Raw genomic sequence first — 19,807 nt, 5'->3', positions numbered from 1 at the left:
GTATCTAGATGAGGTCTACTTGGTATCTTGCTGTCTTTTAAGCCACTTCTGTTTTCTGGCAACATGCATCCATCCAGTCTACTGATTTAAGGCATCAGAATCAAAGCTGAGCACGGCATTGCACTCCTGTAATTCCAGATACTCAGAAAAAAGAGGCAGAAATATCACTTGAGTCCTAGCCTGGCCATCACAGTGAGACACATCTCAAAAGATAAAAAGGCTTAAAAAGGGTGTCAGGATCACATCTGTCTCCTCACTCACCGCAAGGAGGGCCACCTCAGTTCCTGGGCTCCAGAGCCATGGCTCCACATGATGCAGGAAGACTTCCTACTAGACATGCTTCTCAATTACATGCCTCTGCTCCCAGATTCTCAGGCCCCAGGAAAACCCAGCTCTCTCCACTGCCTCCTCTGACACCCCATAGCATGTGGCTAAGCATGCTTCTCTCCCACTGCTCAAAGAGCAAAATACAGAATCTCCACCTTCCTCTTCCATGTACCCTAGGAGCAGTGACTCTTCCTTGCTCCTTCTGAGAATCTTAACCCATAGGTAAAACTGGTATCTTCCAGTCCTCTCTCCAATGTACACAGGGATGAAGAGGAAACACTGAAAGGAAAGTGGTAGAGAAAGCCATGCAGGGCAGGTAGGCAGCAGCCCTCGCCTGCTGGGGCAGCACCTGGTAACTCAACAAAATCAAAACTTTTCTTCCTTTAGTTTGGTCAAGCTCAGCAAGACCAGTTAAAAGCTGCCTCCCCAAACTGAAAACTCTAGCAGAAAGGAAGCAGATGACAGCTCCTCTAGGTTTCAAGGCCCATATTTGCTTCTAAACAGCAAGACAACTGACTGCATTCAGTTGGCAGAAGATCCACCAATTAAGCTGAACATATTCCTATGCTGGAGGCAAATTTGAAGGAATTGTCTTCCAGAAACATCACGGTGGTCTGTACATAGACCCAGCCACACAACTCCTCAGAACACTGTGTTTTGCCACAGCTTTTTTTCTTTTGAACACAAAGTTTTCTGCTAGCTCCAGGTTTGTCCTGTGCAGCACTTGTTCACAAGAGGACTCCAGCCTTGGTAAGGAAAAGGGTAGTGTTGTGAAGTGTGGGGGTCAAGGAGGTACCTGGAGCTCCCACATAAGCGCTACTTGGAACCTGCACCATCGGAGCTTGTCACCACAATTATAAAAGCCAAAAAAGCAGACTCTAGGGTTTCCAATTTCTCCCACCCAACTGGATGTGGCATGTCAATCATAAGAAACACATTGCTTAGAGGAACCCTGCAGAAGGACACCTGTCCACAACAAAAAAACAGTGTGGTGTGCACACTCAGAACAGAGGCTCTGCCTCTTGCCTGGCAGGCTTTGTGGAAGAGCAAGCAGAAGACTCCAGGGTGATGCCACAGCACACCAGCCACACTGGAAATGGCCAGCATCCACTTCCTAGTCCACCCGAAGGTCCTTGCAGCCAATGTTAAACCACTGCCATCCTGACCTCCCTCTCCAGCCCCCAGAGCAAGAGAACAGAGAGCCCAGAATGCAGGAGTGCTGGAGTCTGTACAACCCTCAGTTACCAACAGCCAGAGCTATCTAATTCTTGGATCATCCAGACCTCAGAGTGCCCTCCTCAGCCCTTTCTCAGGCTTCACCTAGGGAGGATGGGAACAAAGGAGGGAGGTGAACCCCAGTCAGCTTGTCTGTCTGTTAAGTGGCTGGGGAAGTAGTGAGAAGTTACTCATCCACAGAAACCTTTTTAAAATAATTAGAGCTTTCCATCTCTCAGGCTCCCTCTACTGGTTTCTATATTCCACGATCCCCTGATCCCATTACCATTATTATAGACATTGGTCTAATTTTCATTAAATCCTGTGGTTTGGATATGGTTTAGTTGTGTATCCCAAAAGTTCACGTATTAGAGGCTTGGTCCCCAGAGTAGTGGAACCTTTAAGAAGTGGAGCCTAGTGGGAGATATTTTAGGCCACTGGGGTGTAAGGCTGCCCTATCGGACACCTGGGTTCTTGTAAGAAGGTTATTATAAAAACATGAGCTTGTCCCCATCAGTCTCTCTCTGCTTCCTTGCTTGCCATGTGATCCCTTCCTTCCCACACTCTTTTCCATCAGCCATGAGGCCTTCACCAGAGCCTACGCTATACTGTTAGGACATTCAACCTATAAAACCATAAGCTAAATAAACCTCTTTTCTTCATGAAGTAACCTGTCTCAGGTATTTTATTGTAGTGACGAAAACCTGGCCAATACAAGCGCTATGCATTGAGTAAATGCTATATGCAGAACACTGTGCTGAGGACAAGTGACACAGAAGAGCTTATTGAGATCCTAGCTCTCTTGGAGGCTATAGCTGCAGAAAGTAAACACGTAAGTAATGTACATGCTGAGACAGTCCAAAATCCCCTCTTGAGTGCCTCAGTGACCCCACAACACAGCTACACACTGGACCAGCTAAGGGCAGCTGTAAAACTTCCCTCTGTAAAAAGTAAGTTCTGTGTACCTCCAACCCCTAGAGACATCATAGCCTAAGCTAAGTCTTTGAGAAGCCCATGGGACAACTGCAGGTAAGGTTCTTGCCTTTCAATTAAAAAATATAGCCATAGGAACGAAAAGTGACACAGTCAAGACACTGACGGTCCCTCCTTGACCAAACTCTTGTCAGGCTCCTCTGAATCCTCTTCCCAACTTGGCCTCAACTTCAGACTTCTGTGTCCTGCTGAAGAGGTTTAGCTAGAACTTTGATCTGATCACCCTTGATATCTTGGGGAGGTTGTGGGGCGGGAGGGGGGGCTCTCCATCCTCTTCCCTCCTCTGGGAGATGTCTGACCACCCAGCCTATCCTTTACAAAAATCCTTGTAAGTTAGTTTAGCCAGAATCCCCCTTACCCTGATGTCTCCTTCTTAGTAATTTTCTATGTACTCACCACCCCCCCCAACCCTCCACCCCTGTTCCTCGGCTAAAAATTCCCACTTGCTTATGCTACACTCAGAACTAAGCCCAGTTTTAAGCCTGTGTAGTGGCAAATATATGTAATCCTGCACTTGGCAGACTGAGTTGTAAAAAGACTGGGAATTCAAGTCCAACCTAGGCTAAACAGCGAGATACTATCTCAAACAAAAAGCAAAAAAGAAAAGAATTCAGCCCAGTTTCAATACTGAGGTATCTTTTCTCCTATGCAATGGTTTTTTGAATAAAATGTGTTTCTACCAGTTAACTACTGTACAGCTCTGGTTTTTCTATAACAGCACGACATAAAGCTTTTCCCCAGGAAGCCAATACTTCCCCATCACTTTCTAGGGATATCACTTTTTAAAATTCGTTACTGAGTGAAATAGCAGACAAAATAATGGAGGAGCCACCAGTATGGTCACTTTGAGAGCACAGTGAAGAGGAAAATTAGGAGTCGTAAGAAACAGAATAATCATTGTTAATGGAAAGGATCAGGCTTCAGTCCTATTCTAGAGATGAAGTAGGGTAAGAAGGGAGAGGGGAACAAGTGGAAGATGGGTGGGTGTGAGTTTCAAAAGAGGACACTTCATACAGTAAGTTAACAATACTATGATTTAATTTTCTAAGGCACAGAACCAGTGTTGTAGAAGCAGAGTCCCTGGAAAGAATGAATTCTGGCCCTGTCATTTTATAGAGACCACTGTAGTCTCAAAGACCCTTCAACTGAGACTAAGTCAGAAATAAGAAACTTACCCTAAAAATAAAACAAACAAAATTACTGGAGTAAAAGACCATAGATAATTATTTACTTAAATATTATTAAATACCAAAACATCAATCTGACTGAGAACCAGTGCAGTGTGGGGGTCACTAAGCCACACCTTGAGCCCCTAACTGGCCCAAACACACTGCACTGGGCCATGCAGCAATGTGACTCATATATTTCAATTGAAGAAATTGACATTTTGGATATAAAGTGCTCTCCAAAAGGCTCAGGTATTGAAGGCTCAGTCTCTAGCTGGCAGCACTATTTTGGGAGGTTCTGGAAACTTTAGGAGATGGGATCTAGCAGGAGGAAGTAGGCCTCTGGGGGTGTGTTTAAGGCTGCATCTTGTCCTGGGCCCCTCTCTGAACCTCTCTGCTTCATGGCTGCCATGAGGTAAACAGCCTCTGCCAAACACTCCCACAATCTGCCATGATGTTCTGCCTCATCACACGCCCAGAAATATGGTGCCAAGTGATTATGGACTCAACCTCAGAAATCGTAAGCCAAAATAATACTTTCCTCCACCTGAATTTTTTGTCAGGTAATTTATCTTGGCAAAGACAAAAGTTAACTAACACACCCCTTAGTCCCCATGGCTTTTTTTTTTTTTCACCAAATGCAGCTACTCAAGTTGGCAATCAAATGAATGATTTTGTTAAACAATTTAAATCACAATTATTAGGTTGTTCAGTGTGAAAATCTTTTAAAGACAGCAGAAAATGTAAATGTTAACATCATCAAGGCAGTCTGAGCAGCTCCTTGAAGTCCTTTGGAATTCTCACCATTAACCTATCCCTCTAAGTTGCCCCCATCAGGCTTCTCAAAGTGAAAGAAATTAATAAACTAAAACTTTTTTTTATTGTTTTATTATTCATATGTGCATACAAGGCTTGGGTCATTTCTCCCCCCTGCCCCCATCCCCTCCCTTACCACCCACGCTGCCCCCTCCCTCTCCCCCCTACCCCCTCAATACCCAGCATAAACTATTTTGCCCTTATCTCTAATTTTGTTGAAGAGAGAGTATAGGCAATAATAGGAAGGAACAAGTGTTCCTGGTTGAGATAAGGATAGCTATACAGGGAGTTGACTCACATTAATTTCCTGTACGTGTGTGTTGCCTTCTAGGTTAATTCTTTTTGATCTAACCTTTTCTCTAGATCCTGGTCCCCTTTTCCTATTGGCCTCAGTTGCTTTTAAGATATCTGCTTTAGTTTCTCTGCGTTAAGGGCAACAAATGCTAGCTAATTTTTTAGGTGTCTTACCTATCCTCACACCTCCCTTGTGAGCTCTCGCTTTTCTCATGTGCTCAAAGTCCAATCCCCTTGGTGTGTTTGCCCTTGATCTAATGTTCACATTAGAATGTTCACGTATGAGGGAAAACACACAATTTTTGGTGTTTTGGGCCAGGCTAACCTCACTCAGAATGATGTTCTCCAATTCCATCCATTTACCAGCGAATGATAACATTTCATTCTTCTTCATGGCTGCATAGAATTCCATTGTGTATAGATACCACATTTTCTTAATCCATTCGTCAGTGGTGGGGCATCTTGGCTGTTTCCATAACTTGGCTATTGTGAATAGTGCCGCAATAAACATGGGTGTGCAGGTGCCTCTGGCGTAACCTGTGTCACAGTCTTTTGGGTATATCCCAAGAGGGGTATTGCTGGATCAAATGGTAGATCAATGTTTAGTGTTTTAAGTAGCCTCCAAATTTTTTTCCAGAGTGGTTGTACTAGTCTACATTCCCACCAACAGTGTAAGAGGGTTCCTTTTTCCCCCGCATCCTCGCCAACACCTGTTGTTGGTGGTGTTGCTGATGATGGCTATTCTAACAGGGGTGAGGTGGAATCTTAGCGTGGTTTTAATTTGCATTTCCTTCATTGCTAGGGATGGTGAGCATTTTTTCATGTGTTTTGTGGCCATTTGAATTTCTTCTTTTGACAAAGTTCTATTTAGTTCACTTGCCCATTTCTTTATTGGTTCATTAGTTTTGGGAGAACTTAGTTTTTTAAGTTCCCTATATATTCTGGTTATCAGTCTTTTGTCTGATGTGTAGCTGGCAAATATTTTCTCCCACTCTGTGGGTGTTCTCTTCAGTTTAGAGACCACTTCTTTTGATGAACAGAAGCTTTTTAGTTTTATGAGGTCCCATTTATCTATGCTATCTCTTAGTTGCTGTGCTGCTGGGGTTCCATTGAGAAAGTTCTTACCTATACCTACTAACTCCAGAGTATTTCCTACTCTTTCTTGTATCAACTTAAGAGTTTGGGGTCTGATATTAAGATCCTTGATCCATTTTGAGTTAATCTTGGTATAGGGTGATATCCATGGATCTAGTTTCAGTTTTTTGCAGACTGCTAACCAGTTTTCCCAGCAGTTTTTGTTGAAGAGGCTGCTTTTTCTCCATCGTCTATTTTGAGCTCCTTTGTCAAAGACAAGTTGGTTATAGTTGTGTGGCTTCATATCTGGGTCCTCTATTCTGTTCCACTGGTCTTCGTGTCTGTCTTTGTGCCAGTACCATGCTGTTTTTATCATTACTGCTTTGTAATATAATTTGAAGCCAGGTATCGTGATACCTCCAGCGTTGTTCTTTTGACTGAGTATTGCCTTGGCTATTCGTGGCCTCTTGTGTTTCCATACCAATTTCACTTTTTTTTTTCAATCTCTTTGATGAATGTCATTGGAATTTTGATGGGAATTGCATTAAACATGTAGATTACTTTTGGGAGTATCGACATTTTTACTATGTTGATTCTACCAATCCATGAGCATGAGAGATCTCTCCACTTTCTATAGTCTTCCTCAATCTCTTTCTTCAGAAGTTTATAGTGTCATTCACATCTTTTGTTAGGTTTACACCTAGGTATTTGATTTTTTTTGAGGCTATTGTAAATGGAATTGTTTTCATACATTCTTTTTCAGTTTGCTCATTGTTACTGTATAGAAATGCTAATGATTTTATATCCTGCTACCTTGCTGTAGCTATTGATGATGTCTAGAAGCTTCTGAGTAGAGTTTTTTGGGTCTTTAAGGTATAGGATCATGTCGTCTGCAAATAGGGATATTTTGACAGTTTCTTTACCTATTTGTATTCCTTTTATTCCTTCTTCTTGCCTAATTGCTCTGGCTAGGAATTCCAGTACTATGTTGAATAGGAGTGGAGATAGTGGGCATCCTTGTCTGGTTCCTGATTTTAGAGGGAATGGTTTCAGTTTTTCTCCGTTAAGTATAATGCTGGCTGTAGGTTTGTCATATATAGCTTTTATAATGTTGAGGTACTTTCCTTCTATTCCTAGTTAAACTAAAACTTTAAATTGGTAGTGAAGACCCAGACAGGTCTCTAAAAGGAAATATCCTTTGGGACCATCACAGCATTAACACCTCCTCCCCAGGGAGGTAGGAGGAGAAGCACTGTGCTGTAAATGGTCTGTTCCCCTGCACTGATTAAAGGAGATGATCACCAGGCACACTGAGCACAAAAGACAAAGATCAAGTTCTCTGAATCTAAGACTTGAAAAGAAAAGACTGAACTCACTTCTGCCATCCAGAGCTATCCTCCATACAAACTGCTTTCTCAAATATCAGCAAACCCACCGCCTATCACCCCTTCCTCCTAACTATACTTACAAGAAGCACCTCTAAATGGCTGGGTAAAACTGCCTGAAGTTTAGTAAATACAAACAGGTGCTACAGCCATAGCTCACCAGGTCCCCTAGGACTCTCCCTTCCTGCCAATCAAATGGACAACCTCAACATGCCTCACATTTTCCTGCCCATTGCCACCCACTATTTCCCCACTACCAGAATGTTTTCAGTGCCCTTGAGATATCTACCAAAATCATTACTCTGAGATCACGTTCCAATCCCTATGCCTTTAAAGCCCTGCCAGATCCCCAGCTGCAGCTGACTCCTGACTCTCAGGAGTCATTGTCACTCCGTGTACCACCAACTAGATTGCATTGCAAAGCATTCAGTCACATCAAAATGCAAGCCCCCTGAAGACAAAGGCTCTGTCCAGGTTCTCTCAACATCCAGAATACTGTTTCCCTGCTCTTTACAGCCTCAGCTTCACAGGAGACACTTTTTCCTCCTTGGCCATCAAAATCAAAATTGTTTTCAAATTACCTAATAGAACACCACAGATTTAGAATTAATAGGTTCTATCTATCATAAATATCATGAAGTATGAAAAGGGTAATTCCCACAGTACACAATGAAGAAAGAGAAAACTAGTACCATTCCTGGTAATAGTCATTCTATTTTATAGAAGTGACGTGCTGGCTGATTCTAAAATCACAAATAAAAGCCAATTAGATCTTAAGCTAACTAAGATCTTTAAAATGAGAAAGAGAAAGAAAAACAGCACTTATCTAGAAAGATAGTGACTTTCTTCTAGGCTTGTATTCTTTTTTTTCTGTACTTTCTGCAATAAACATAAGCATATATTTCTTTTTATAATCAGAAAATGCTATTTTGAAAACATTTTAATGGAACAAATCATACATGTTACAGGAATTTTGAGACATCTGGGAGCTATGTGAGTAGGAACAGGCAATGAGGTGGTAAGGGACAAGTAGGGTCATAAGGAACTGGCAGGTCAAAACAGGAAGAAAGGCAGAAGGAAAGGAGAGGCTCTTCACAAGCATAATCTCACCTAATCCTTGTAAGTGCTCAGGAAGCTATGTTATCCCCATTTTAAAGATGAGGAAACTGAAAAACAGTGCAACTTGTCTGGTCACACACCTCACCTAGCTAGTATTTTTTTTCAGCTAGTTTCTGTGTTCCTCAGAGGGATCTTGGATACTTGGCCTCTAGTCCCACAAGCAAAAAAGGTACTACTTTAATCTATTTTATTTACCTTCTTTATTTGTAAGATATCATTTTTAAAAATACCAGAGGCCAGGTGCAGTGGCTCATACCTGTAATCCCAGGTACTGGAAGGCAGTCAAAGAGGGAGGGAGAGAACAAGGGTAGGAGGGAAAGAGGGAGAGTGAGAGGGAGGGAAAGCTGCTGTTTTCTTTAGAGCTAGCTTTGACATAGTAAGTTTCAAATACCAAATGTCACTGATATGCAACTCTATTTTAAAACCACTAAAAGTATGCCATGCCCGTCCTGCAAAAGAACATGGGTTTTCTCATCATTCCTGATCCTGATTGGGGGTTGTTACTGTCTGATGATACACAAAAGCATCCATGGGCAACTCTTTCGGCATGTTTCTCCATCCTAGGTTTACCTCCTGTTTATTGACAATTGAAAGGTAGCAAGAAGGGCATTTAGATAAACTCAGAATTAACTTAATTGACAAGAGCTTATCTATACTTAGCCACAAGTGCATATAAGATAACAGCAGGATCAAATTCTGCTATTGTGCTGATTCAATTTACATGCTATGATTTGGTACAAACATAATCTGATAGCTCTCATATTTTGAAAGTATAATCCTTAAAAGGAAGCCAATAAGTGTTTGGCCTCAGATTTTCCTCACTGTGCATTTGCTAGATGCTGGGCTGATTATTCTAAGGGACATCCTCTGGCTAGGTGAAAGCAGTCTTCCCAGCCACAAGCAGTTCATTCTGTTCATCTGATTTTATGCTCAGGAACAATATGAGATGCTGCCTTTTTAGAAGAGCAAGCAATAATACTGCATCCTAATAGACACACAGGTTTTCTTCCAAGCATGAGAGAGCAGAGCCTAGCATTAAATGGCTCTACAGAAGTCGAGAGATGAATGGGCTTTGAGTTCTCATTACTTTGCTATAAAAGTTACAGTTCTAACTCTTAAGTTTGTTCACAAACACTGTCAGGGGGTTTAAAAAGTCCCAAATAACTTGGCAAACATTCACTGAGCACCATATGTGTGCACCGGGTATAGTAAATACTGGGAATTCAAATACGAAACAGACATAGTTCTGCCCTTGACAAATTTATGTAATCTAGTAATAGTAAAATATGTATAAATAGGCACCTCTTATATAATTTGGTATGTCTCAAGATACTATGGAAATGCAAAAGAGCCTACAGTAGGCAGAATAACAGCCCCAAATATGACCATGTCCTAATTCTCAGAACCTGTATCATACCTTACATGGCAATGAAGAATGAAGGGTACAGACTGACTTTAAAATAGATTATCTTGGATTAACAGGGCGAATCCAATGTAACTCATTTTAAAAAGTAAAAGAAGGCAGAAGAAGAGGGAGAAAGAGATATAACAGAAGCACACTCGAGAAATGCTAGATTGCTGGCTTTGAAGAAAGGAGGGGCCGTGAGCTAAGGAATGCAGGCAGAATCTAGATTGAAAAAGGCAAGGAACAGACTGTCCTCTAGAACTTTCACAGAACACAGTACTGCCAACCCTTTGCCTTGAGCCTAGTGACACCATTACACTTTTATAGAACTGTAAGCTGTCTGCATTAAGCCATTAAATGTGTAGTAATTTGTTATGATAGCCGACAGAAAATTAATACACAACCCTTGGGTTGACAGATGCCATTACTTATATCAAAGCAAACTTACCAATGCTTCATCAGTCACACATACTAAGATCAAGGCCACTAAACCTGAAGCTTAATGCAGAAGCACAAATCCAAGTTGTACACGTTCACTGTATTAGATAAAGTCTCCAGTGCCTGCACCTAGAATATCCTTCACATTCTCACCAGCCAAAACTGCCGTGATTTGGGAGACAAACTACTATTCTCCAATACAAGGACAAGACTACTCACAAAGAAACTGCCAGCATTACCTCTTTAAGCACTAAAGTGCCACATATACAGATACTCACACAGGCCCTCTGAAATGTCTACTCTCAGATTCTCTATAAATACAGCTTACTATGTAGCACACCATTTCAGTGTGACTCCAGAAAAAGCTATGCAATCATCTTCCAAACCATGGCCCAGGGCAGTGTTACTCCTCTGGAATTGTTCTTCAGAGGGGTCACAACACCCCAAAGTTGTCCATCAGGCCACAGCCAAAACATCAAAGGCACATGAAAAAGCACAAAGCAACTGCTTTGCCCCATACACCAGTTCAGGATGTGTTTGCTTACTTGAGTTGACTCAAAGGAACATAACTCAAGCAAGATTGAGGCCAAAGGGGAAGGGCCACACGTAATTTAGTTATTTTCAGGAAAGCTGCACTTGAACATGGAATTCTACATCTGTGCGTAGAACCCACCAACCATCTGTGGCTTTAAATATTATCTTGTGGATTCTAGCCCCCAGCATTCTCAGGAAGAAAAGGCTTAATTCTATATGCTATGCACTAACTACTACATTATACAAAACCCAAAGTTTCATTTTACTTTTCTGAAAAACTTAGAAGACTGGCCATAATAAGCTTTTAGCTGAGGAGTAAATAGTGTGCATATGACCACTTTTATAAACATGTGAGTAAGGTGTGGTGGCACAGGCCTACAATCCCAATGCTCAAGAAACAGGCTGCAAGATGGTAAGTTTGAGGCCAGCCTGGGCTACACAATGAGTAAAGAACCAAAACAAACCCAAAAAGAACAAAGAACATGTATGCTTCCCTCTCCTTGATTTTTTTTTTGGGGGGGGTGAGGGAGGGTGCTGGGGATCAATCCTAAGGCCTTGAGTGTGCTAGGCAAGCACTCTTACCACAGAGCTACATACCCAGCCCGTGGCTTCTGTCTTTCCTCACCCCTTCTTAGACTTATTGCCTGATATACTACTTTGCATATTGGAGCCACAGACTGTTTGAAAGCCATTCGCCTACCATCTTTGTCCTGCATCTACACCAAACAGAATACTGAGTAAAGAATCTTAGTCTAGTCTCAGGATTTCTGTGATCTTAGCTGTAATGCAGTTTCTTCGTTTCTGTCTTCCTTGGTCCATGCTGCAGCCATCACTGGTCACACTAATCCTTTTCTTTTTAGAGCTCCTCTAACCACTCGATACAATAAAGGAGGAAAGAAGTCAATATACCAGAAAGGGGAAAAAATTTCATCACTTCAGTAATTTTTAAAAAGTAATCAAATACCAAGAAAACAACCCAGTTAAAAAACAGGCAAAGGAACTGAACAGATATTTCTCAAAGAAGACACAAACAGCCAACAGGCATATGAAAAAAATGTTCACCATCAATAATCACCAGGGAAATTCAAATTAAAACCACACCAAGATATCACCTCACTCCTATTAGAATGGATATTATAAAAGAGACAAAACATAACAAATACCAGGCAAGATGGCACACACCTGTAATCCCAGCACTCAGGAGGCTGTGGCTGAGGCTGAAGCTAAGGCAGGAGAATCACAAGTTCAAGGCCAGCTTGGGCTACACAGTTAGATCCTGTTCAAAAAAAAATTTTTGTTAAGGGAGGATATAGAGAAAAAAGAACCATTCCATACTACTGGAAGCAATGTGAATTAATACGGCCATCATAGAAAACTGCACGGAGGCGCCTCAAAAACATAGAATGAGACTATATAATCCGCACACTAGATATATCTAAAGATACATATAAGATTATGATGGAGCTGAGTATATATCTGTTACAGGGTACATATCCAAAGAAAATGAAGTCAGTATGTCGGGAAGACACCTACACTCCCATGTTCATAAACAAGACATGGAAGCAACCTAGGTATCTATCAATGGATGAATGGTTTTGCAATGTGGTGTATGCATACACAGTGGAATATTATTCAACCTTAAAAAGGAATGGAATGCCAGTCACAGAAAGACAAATACCATGTAATTTTTTTTTTTTATGGGACTGGGTTTGACCTCAGGGTTTTGTGTTTACAAAGCAGGCATCTACAGCTTGAGCCACACCTCCAGTCCATTTTGCTCTGGTTATCTTGCAGGGAGAGGTGGGGGGCAGGTCTTGTGAACTAGTTGCCCAGGCTGGCTTCAAACCTCCATCCTCCGGATCTCAGCCTCCCAAGTAGCTAGGATTACAGATGTGAGCCCCTGGCACCCGGCAATAAATACTATACAGTCTTACTCATACACAGAATCTAAAGAAGTTAAACTGAGGGTGTAGTTCAGTGGTACAGTGCTTGCCTAGCATGCACAAGGCCCTAGGTTCAAACCCCAGTGCCACAAAAAAATAAAAAAGTTGATCCCACAGAAGTAAAGACATTCTAGGTGGTTACCAGTAGCTAGAATAGGTAGGTAGGGAGTAGGGGACAACAGGAGAGGGTGGGAAGATACCGATCAAAGGATACAAAACTATAGTTATGTAGGAGGAATAAGTTCAAGAGATCTATTATATGGATGACTAAGGTTAGTAATGATATACTGCATTTTTAAAAAGGCTAGGAGTATTAAATTTTCTTGCCACAAAAATGATAGCTATGTGAGGTGATGCATATTTTAATTAGCTAGATCTAACCATTCTACAATGCATATATACAGTTACACTTGTCACATAACAATGGGGATATGTTATGAAAAGATGCATTAAGTGATTTCATCATTGTACAATCATCATCATAGAGTGCACTTTACACAGATTTAGATAGTAAAGCCTACTAAACATACAGGTATATGAGTGTGTGTCTGTGTGTGTGCGCGCGCGCGCCTAGGGCCACGATGAACAGAATATATGACACCACATCAAGCAAAGAGAAAATGATGCCATTAGGAGATGCAGTACATGAGATGTGTGAGGCTGCTGCCAGCGTAACATGCATAGTTTTAGAGTAAACATCTTTTGTGTAAGTACAAAAAGCATACTCTAAAACAATGATTAAAAGCATAGTACGGTGTACATACTTAAACCAGTAACACAGTATTTATTGCCATTACCAACTATTATGTACTTCACATAATCATATGTGCTATACTTTTATAGGACTGGCTCTGGCTCCAACCACATGTGGGGACAGGATATTTTTAGCTCCACTATAATCTTGTAGGACCACCTTCATGTAGACCATCTGCTGTTGACCACAATGTTATGTGGCACATGACTGTACCTAAAAACGTCACGGTGAAACAGGATAAATACATGTAATTTTACCTGTCAATTTAAAATAAAATTTTTAAAAATACAGATAACCAATCAAAAATCTGGTGCTTTCATTTGTTCACTGGTGTCCGTTAATCAAAGAATGAGTTTGGGTGTTTGTTTTTAATAGATTTCAATTTTTTTCCCATAAAAGTCCAGAACAGATTAACCTTTAGAACAAAGAAACAGCAGTATTCCTCTAAACAGTTAGGCAGGTTGGCAGCTAAAGGGAAACATAAAATGTTATTAGCTATGATTTGCCCAAACACCAGGAAATACCTACAGGGACCGCTGGCTTCCCTTCCGGCAACATGAACAAAGGCAACGCTGCTGTTTGAATACAGCCAGCTCTTCATTCTCAATGCTCTCAGAACTGTTCTCCAACCCCCAAGCAAAAACAAACAAACAATAGGCTAATTAAAAATCAGTGGAGGGGTAGGGGCATGACTCAAGGGTTAGAGGGCCTACCTAGCAAGCACAAAGCCCTGAGATCAAACCCCAGTACTGCCCAAAAAATAAACATTCAATGGAAGTATTTTGACAGATCGAAGGAATAAGCTATACATAGAGAATCAATCCTATAGAAGAAACTATACATCCTAAATTCTGTGCATGATTCAGAAGATCAGTTCCCAGAAAAGTTCTACGGTTCCCTGACAAGTCTGAATACAGGAAGACCAGAGGACACAGGATACGCTCACAAAAGTCATCATCATTTGCTCTTTCCAGCCATCTGGTTTGCTAAACCTGCATTCCTAACTTGTAAAAGCTACCAGAGTACCGTATTTTGTGATGAAAACTTACAAAATGGCATACCTGCTTATATAATAAACTTTTCAAAGCTCCAAACACAAATACTCCCCACACTCACTCAGTCACTAACAAAGAATTATCAAGTCTACCTTTGGGCAACAGAGGTCCCCAACTCAGTTACTTTCTAAGAACTACAACCTCACAGCTCTCCTAGGAGATGTGCAAGACAAAGAACTTACCATTCTTTGCTAGGGATCATGCTACAGTTCAGATGGTGAATGTCCTTCAAAGGCCCATGTGATAATGTTCACCAGTTTGGCACTACTGGTGGGTAGTAGAACCTTTAAGAGGTGGGGCCTAATGTGAGCCTTTAGGTCATTGGGGGCATGCCACTGAAGGGGATGGGGGCACCCTGGCCCTCTCCTGACTCTCTTTTGCATTCTAGCCAAGAAATGAACTGTTTTAGTCCACACATGCTCCCACCATGATGTGCTGCCTTGCCACATGCCCAAAGTAACGGGCCAATTGACCATGGACTGGAATTTCCAACACAATGAGCCAAAATAAATCTTTCTCTTAACAAGTTACTTGGTTCAGGTATTTTGTTAGAGCAAAGAAAAGCTGACTAACCCAGATCCTTTCTACCCTGGATCTGCTTTTTTTTTTTTTCCTTACACCCCATTAACAGCAGCTAAGGATAATAAGGATCCACTACAAAGATTAAGAAAGAGAAAAATTCACAGAATGTAATGGATGGCTTTCCAACCAACCTATACTATGTTAAGTGTCACCAGGTTACCAGCTTTCTTGTTTGTTCTTTCTTTTTTTTTGGTGGTACTGAGGTTTGAACTCAAGGCCTCTCACACTTGTTAGAAAGGTGCTGTACCATATGAGCCATGTCCCCAGCTCTTTTTGCTTAGTTTTGTTTTAGCTTCCGATAGGGTCTCAAGTTTCTGCCTGTGCCTTGGACCACAATTCTATCTCTACCTCCTAGGCAGCTGAGATTACAGTAATGACCCACCACACCCAACGTGGTTTTGAGATAGGGTCTTGCTAACTTTTTGCCCAGGTGGGCCTCAAACTGTGATCCTCTTAGCTCTACCTCTCAAATAGCTGGGATTACAGGCAAACACCACCATGCCTGGCCCATCAGAATTCTTTTTCTACAGGAACAGGACACAAACTTTTAGGTAAATCTAGTGGAATGAGCTACAGGTCCAAAAGCATAACCAATTTCTATCCCTCTACTTTGCACTTTAATCAGATTACTGGGAAAGGAGAAAGATATTTAAATCATGGGAAACACTAACACAGGCTTCATGTTTACAACTCATACAAATTTATATTAAATTGTGTCTTCATGCTCAATGGAAGTGACAGTGTAACACTGACCTTTTCTTTATCAAGTGGCTCGCAAAAGACCACTGTCACTACCAGTCAAAATAACTAAACATTTCAATCCTGGAGAGACACAATTTTCCCATTTATCAAACACACCCTAATACTTAACACCACATGCTGGCACCTGATACACTTTACCTCACTTTATCATTTGCCAGAATCTCCCAATCCTTTCTGCAATGCTGACAAACTGAGACGGAGTACTGAGGGCCCTACCAGGACTGCTTGGCCCTTGGCCTACAGAAGAAGCATGCAAGGTGGCTTAGTGTCTTCTCTTGGGAGGCAGGCTGGCAGAGACTTTGCAGTGGTCAAACCTTGGTTGGAGCTCTGCTGCTCTTACCGTTGCATCACTTAGGGCAGTGGTTTCCAACTGATTTTTGCCCATGGGACATTTGACAAGGTCTGGAGACATTTAGTTGTCGTAACTGGAGGGGGCGCTATTGGCATCCTATGGTGTACAAGATGCAGCCTTATCCTGCAATAGAGAATGTAACACTACATGGTTCTGATGATGCACACTGCAAAGTGAACTGAACTCTGAAATAATCGATTTTAACAATTCCCTCCCCACAAACTCTAGTTAAAGGAGGATGTCCTGTTAGTGTTTAGCAGAACAGCTACTCAGCTTTGTAGTGTCCCACAGATGAGCAGATTGGAGTGCGGGCTAGGTACCCACCATAACTCACATGGAGTTGAACACACACTGAGCTGACCCAGGTCTGCACACTCATACACTGGGATGACTACAGGCTAGTGTTACGCACGGGTGGCTCGTCTTCATCCTCAGAGAGCACACAAGCCAGGACATGTTCCCTGTGGGGGAACTTGCCCCAGAATGCGCTTCTGTGGGCTTGAAGCAGCAGCCCTACACACTGAGAGTTCCGTTGACTCCTCCAGTGCTGTGCTGGGAGGTTGTCTGGTTTCTCCCCACATCCACACCCATACCATGTTTGTCTCTGAAAGATCCTGTCAGTGCTCAGATGACTGATTAATTCCTTTTGGGGTCTGTTTCAGCTAAGAGTGATCATTTCTGGCACAGAGTATCACTCAATACAAGTAAAGCCCATGTATAACTTTGTTCCTGCCCTGCTAAAGGCTCCAATTGCATGTGTGAAAGTCTCAGCCTGTTCACTAAGGAATGAATCATAGAAGAAGCCTTCTGCCTACAATGGCAAACCTCCAATATTCAACACTGGGCAAGAATCCTTTAACATACCTTCCTGAGTTTTGAAAGTATTTTCAAGCAGGGTGTGGTGGCACACATCTGTAATCCCAGCATTCAGGTAGAAGGATCATGGTCAGAGGCCAGCCTGGATTACATTGAGAGAACTTGTCCCCAAAAAGCCAAAAAACACGGGGTGTGGTATCTCACATCTGTAATCTCAGCTACTTAGGAGGTGGAGATCAGGAGGATCTTGGATTGAGGCCAGCCTGAACAAACAGCAAGACCTTATCTCAACCAATAGCTGGGCATGGTGGTGTTGTCAGTCTTCTCAGTCACTTGGAATATGTAAATAAGAAGACCCGAGATCTAGGCCAGCAAAGCAAAACACATGAGACCCTACTTGTAAAATAACTAGAGCAAAAATGGCTACAGGCATGGCTCATGCCTTGCTAGTGTATGCCTAGCAAGCTTAAGGCCCTGAGTTCAACCCCCCTGGACTGCCAATCATATACACACAACACACGCACACAAGCAGGGATGGGGCTGTAGTTCAACAGAGCTTGCCTAGCATGTGTCAAGCCCTGGGTTCCATCCTCAATAAACAAACAAATAAAAAAACACAACTACACGGTAGTCTATAGAATTCATGTCCTACTGGCTTCTAAAAATCATCTTCAAAGTAAAATGTAACCAATAACTGAGACAGATCTCCAAGCCTAAAAACTCTTATCACAAAGCAATATGCCCATACAATCTACTGGTCTGTTCCCATTTCATCACTGGGCTGCGTGACTGCTTTGTGGGCACCTTTCAGTGGATGGGCACCTTTCAGTTGAAGGGCACTAAAATCCCTGGAGGGGACAGTTATGATTCCTTTCTTATGTGGTGGACAGGATGTCAAATCCTCCAACAGATGGCTCCATCAACTGATGGGCAGGTTAATTTTCTTCCTACCAACTGTCAGGGTGAAACAGAGCTAGAAAAATAGAGGAAAGAGATAAGCAGGAGGAAATTCTCACTAAATGAAAGCAATATCCTTGCACCCATGGTCTTTGTGTACTGCTTTATCTTCTTTTCCCTGGTGCTTCACTTTGATCCAAATAACTTAACTATCTAAACCAGCTAAAATGCGTAACTTACAATAGTGGAGGAAATGTGGATTTACAGGTAAGGTTGAGATCACAAGGAGTTATATCATAGCTAAGTCAACAAGTCCAGCTCACTTAATCACTCCCCTTACTGGTTCTTCTCTAAGTACTAAACTCATAATCAAACTGCTAGTTGCTAGGTCCGCAGAGAAAAGTCTCTTCATGTAGAGAGTCTACAGGAAGAAAATGGAGTCTGGCTCCATTTTCAATGTTTGACTCCTGACAACTAAGCCCTACCACTGCTGATCTTCCTTTCTAAGCAAGCTGATAAAAAGGCCTGGGGCTCTCTTCTCTGGCAGCTGCAAGAAATTCAAACCACCCCTCAGCAGTCCATGAAGTCAAGCCAGCCTCATGTCCCTGCTCTCTCAAGACACTTCTGGTGTGCTTAAGAGCCTGCCCTGCTCTCCCCAAGAGCTTTGGTATGTGGAATAAGCCTTTACACATCTCTTGTGTACTGTGTGGGCTCATCACTCTTCGACGTATTAACCAAGCTCTGGAAAGAGTCCATCCTATAAAACAAGTGTAATAACATACTCTCCCTATCTAGCCAGTAGGGTCAAGGTGGGGATCAAAACAAGTAGGAGCCCCATTTTCCTCTCCCAAAACTCAGCTCTGCTCCTCTGTTCTCCTTCCAACTCCCTTCAGTTTCTGTCTTGAAGTTACTAGTTCACTAAAACAAACCCATCTAACTTTCTTCAGCACACAAAGACCATCCCTGGTATAAATAAGAAGCATTCACAGAGGATTCAGTAACCATTCTCTGGAGTTACCTATATAAACTAGTTGATACCAATCAAAAATTTGCCCCCAAAAATTCCTTCCTCTTCCATTGTATTCAAGATCACACCTACCCAAACCAGCCAAAAAGACAAGGAACATTTTCTTATCACAGAGAAGCTGGAACACTGGAAAACCATGACCTTGAAATAATAACAAAGAATTTTCTCATGAGATCAGTGATATTAACACGGGATTTGAGATAGATTGTGACTAGACACTAATGAAATGTGTCAAGGTTTAGAAGATCTCCATAACTTAGCGAACCTATACTTTTCCAAATGAGGAACCACTATGCTACACAACCTTGCCTAGATAAAAGATCCATTCAAAGCACAAACTAAATCAATAAATTTTAAGGTAACAAAGTAAATGGTTGCAGATTCCAAACTGCCAGCTAACCTTTAACCTTTAATAAACTACCATTTGTCAAGTTTTTGACATAGTATGAAAGAATATCCATAGTATCTACAAAGGCAATAGAACAATACTCCTTCCAACAGCATCTGTGTAAGACATACTACAAAAGACTCACTGCAGAAACACAAATGAGTTTCTAGATGCCTTCTACTAACCAGATATTAAAGACATAATAAAAAAATTTTCATTAGGTTTTTTGTTTTGGAGGTTTTAGTTTTTATTTTTAAAATGTCAGATTAACATAATGAGTATGTTATAATGTTGTTTTAAAAGTTGGTATTGTTGAATGAGCAATTCTAATTCCTAATATGATCTCCACAGATATAAACAAAACTGAGGTACACAAGAATTTTTTTTTAGATGGAATTCACATACCATAAAATTCACCACAAGGTTGTACCATCACTTCGACTATCTAGTTCCAGAACATTTGAT

General features: G+C 41.6%; 2 protein-coding genes across 2 annotated transcripts in view; one reads left to right on the top strand and one right to left on the bottom strand.

The window, feature by feature from the left end:
* The window catches only part of LOC109678662 (centrosomal protein of 295 kDa-like), a 381,166-nt gene that overhangs the window by 44,761 nt on the left and 316,598 nt on the right, over nt 1-19,807 (bottom strand). The window contains exons 2-3 of the mRNA XM_074056420.1: nt 19,027-19,095; nt 16,203-16,337 (exon numbers count right to left, since the gene is read on the bottom strand). The gene's annotated coding sequence lies outside the window, so the exon portion shown is untranslated. The remainder of the gene's footprint in view (nt 1-16,202; nt 16,338-19,026; nt 19,096-19,807) is intronic.
* LOC141417501 (neutral amino acid uniporter 4-like) overlaps nt 1-19,807 on the top strand; it is a 126,366-nt gene that overhangs the window by 8,863 nt on the left and 97,696 nt on the right. The window lies entirely within an intron of this gene.

Source organism: Castor canadensis, chromosome 15 (assembly GCF_047511655.1).
Source record: "Castor canadensis chromosome 15, mCasCan1.hap1v2, whole genome shotgun sequence".
In the NCBI taxonomy this organism is placed as follows: domain Eukaryota; kingdom Metazoa; phylum Chordata; class Mammalia; order Rodentia; family Castoridae; genus Castor; species Castor canadensis.
Note: the sequence above shows the minus strand (reverse complement) of the source record. Positions and strands in the feature narration are given on the sequence as shown.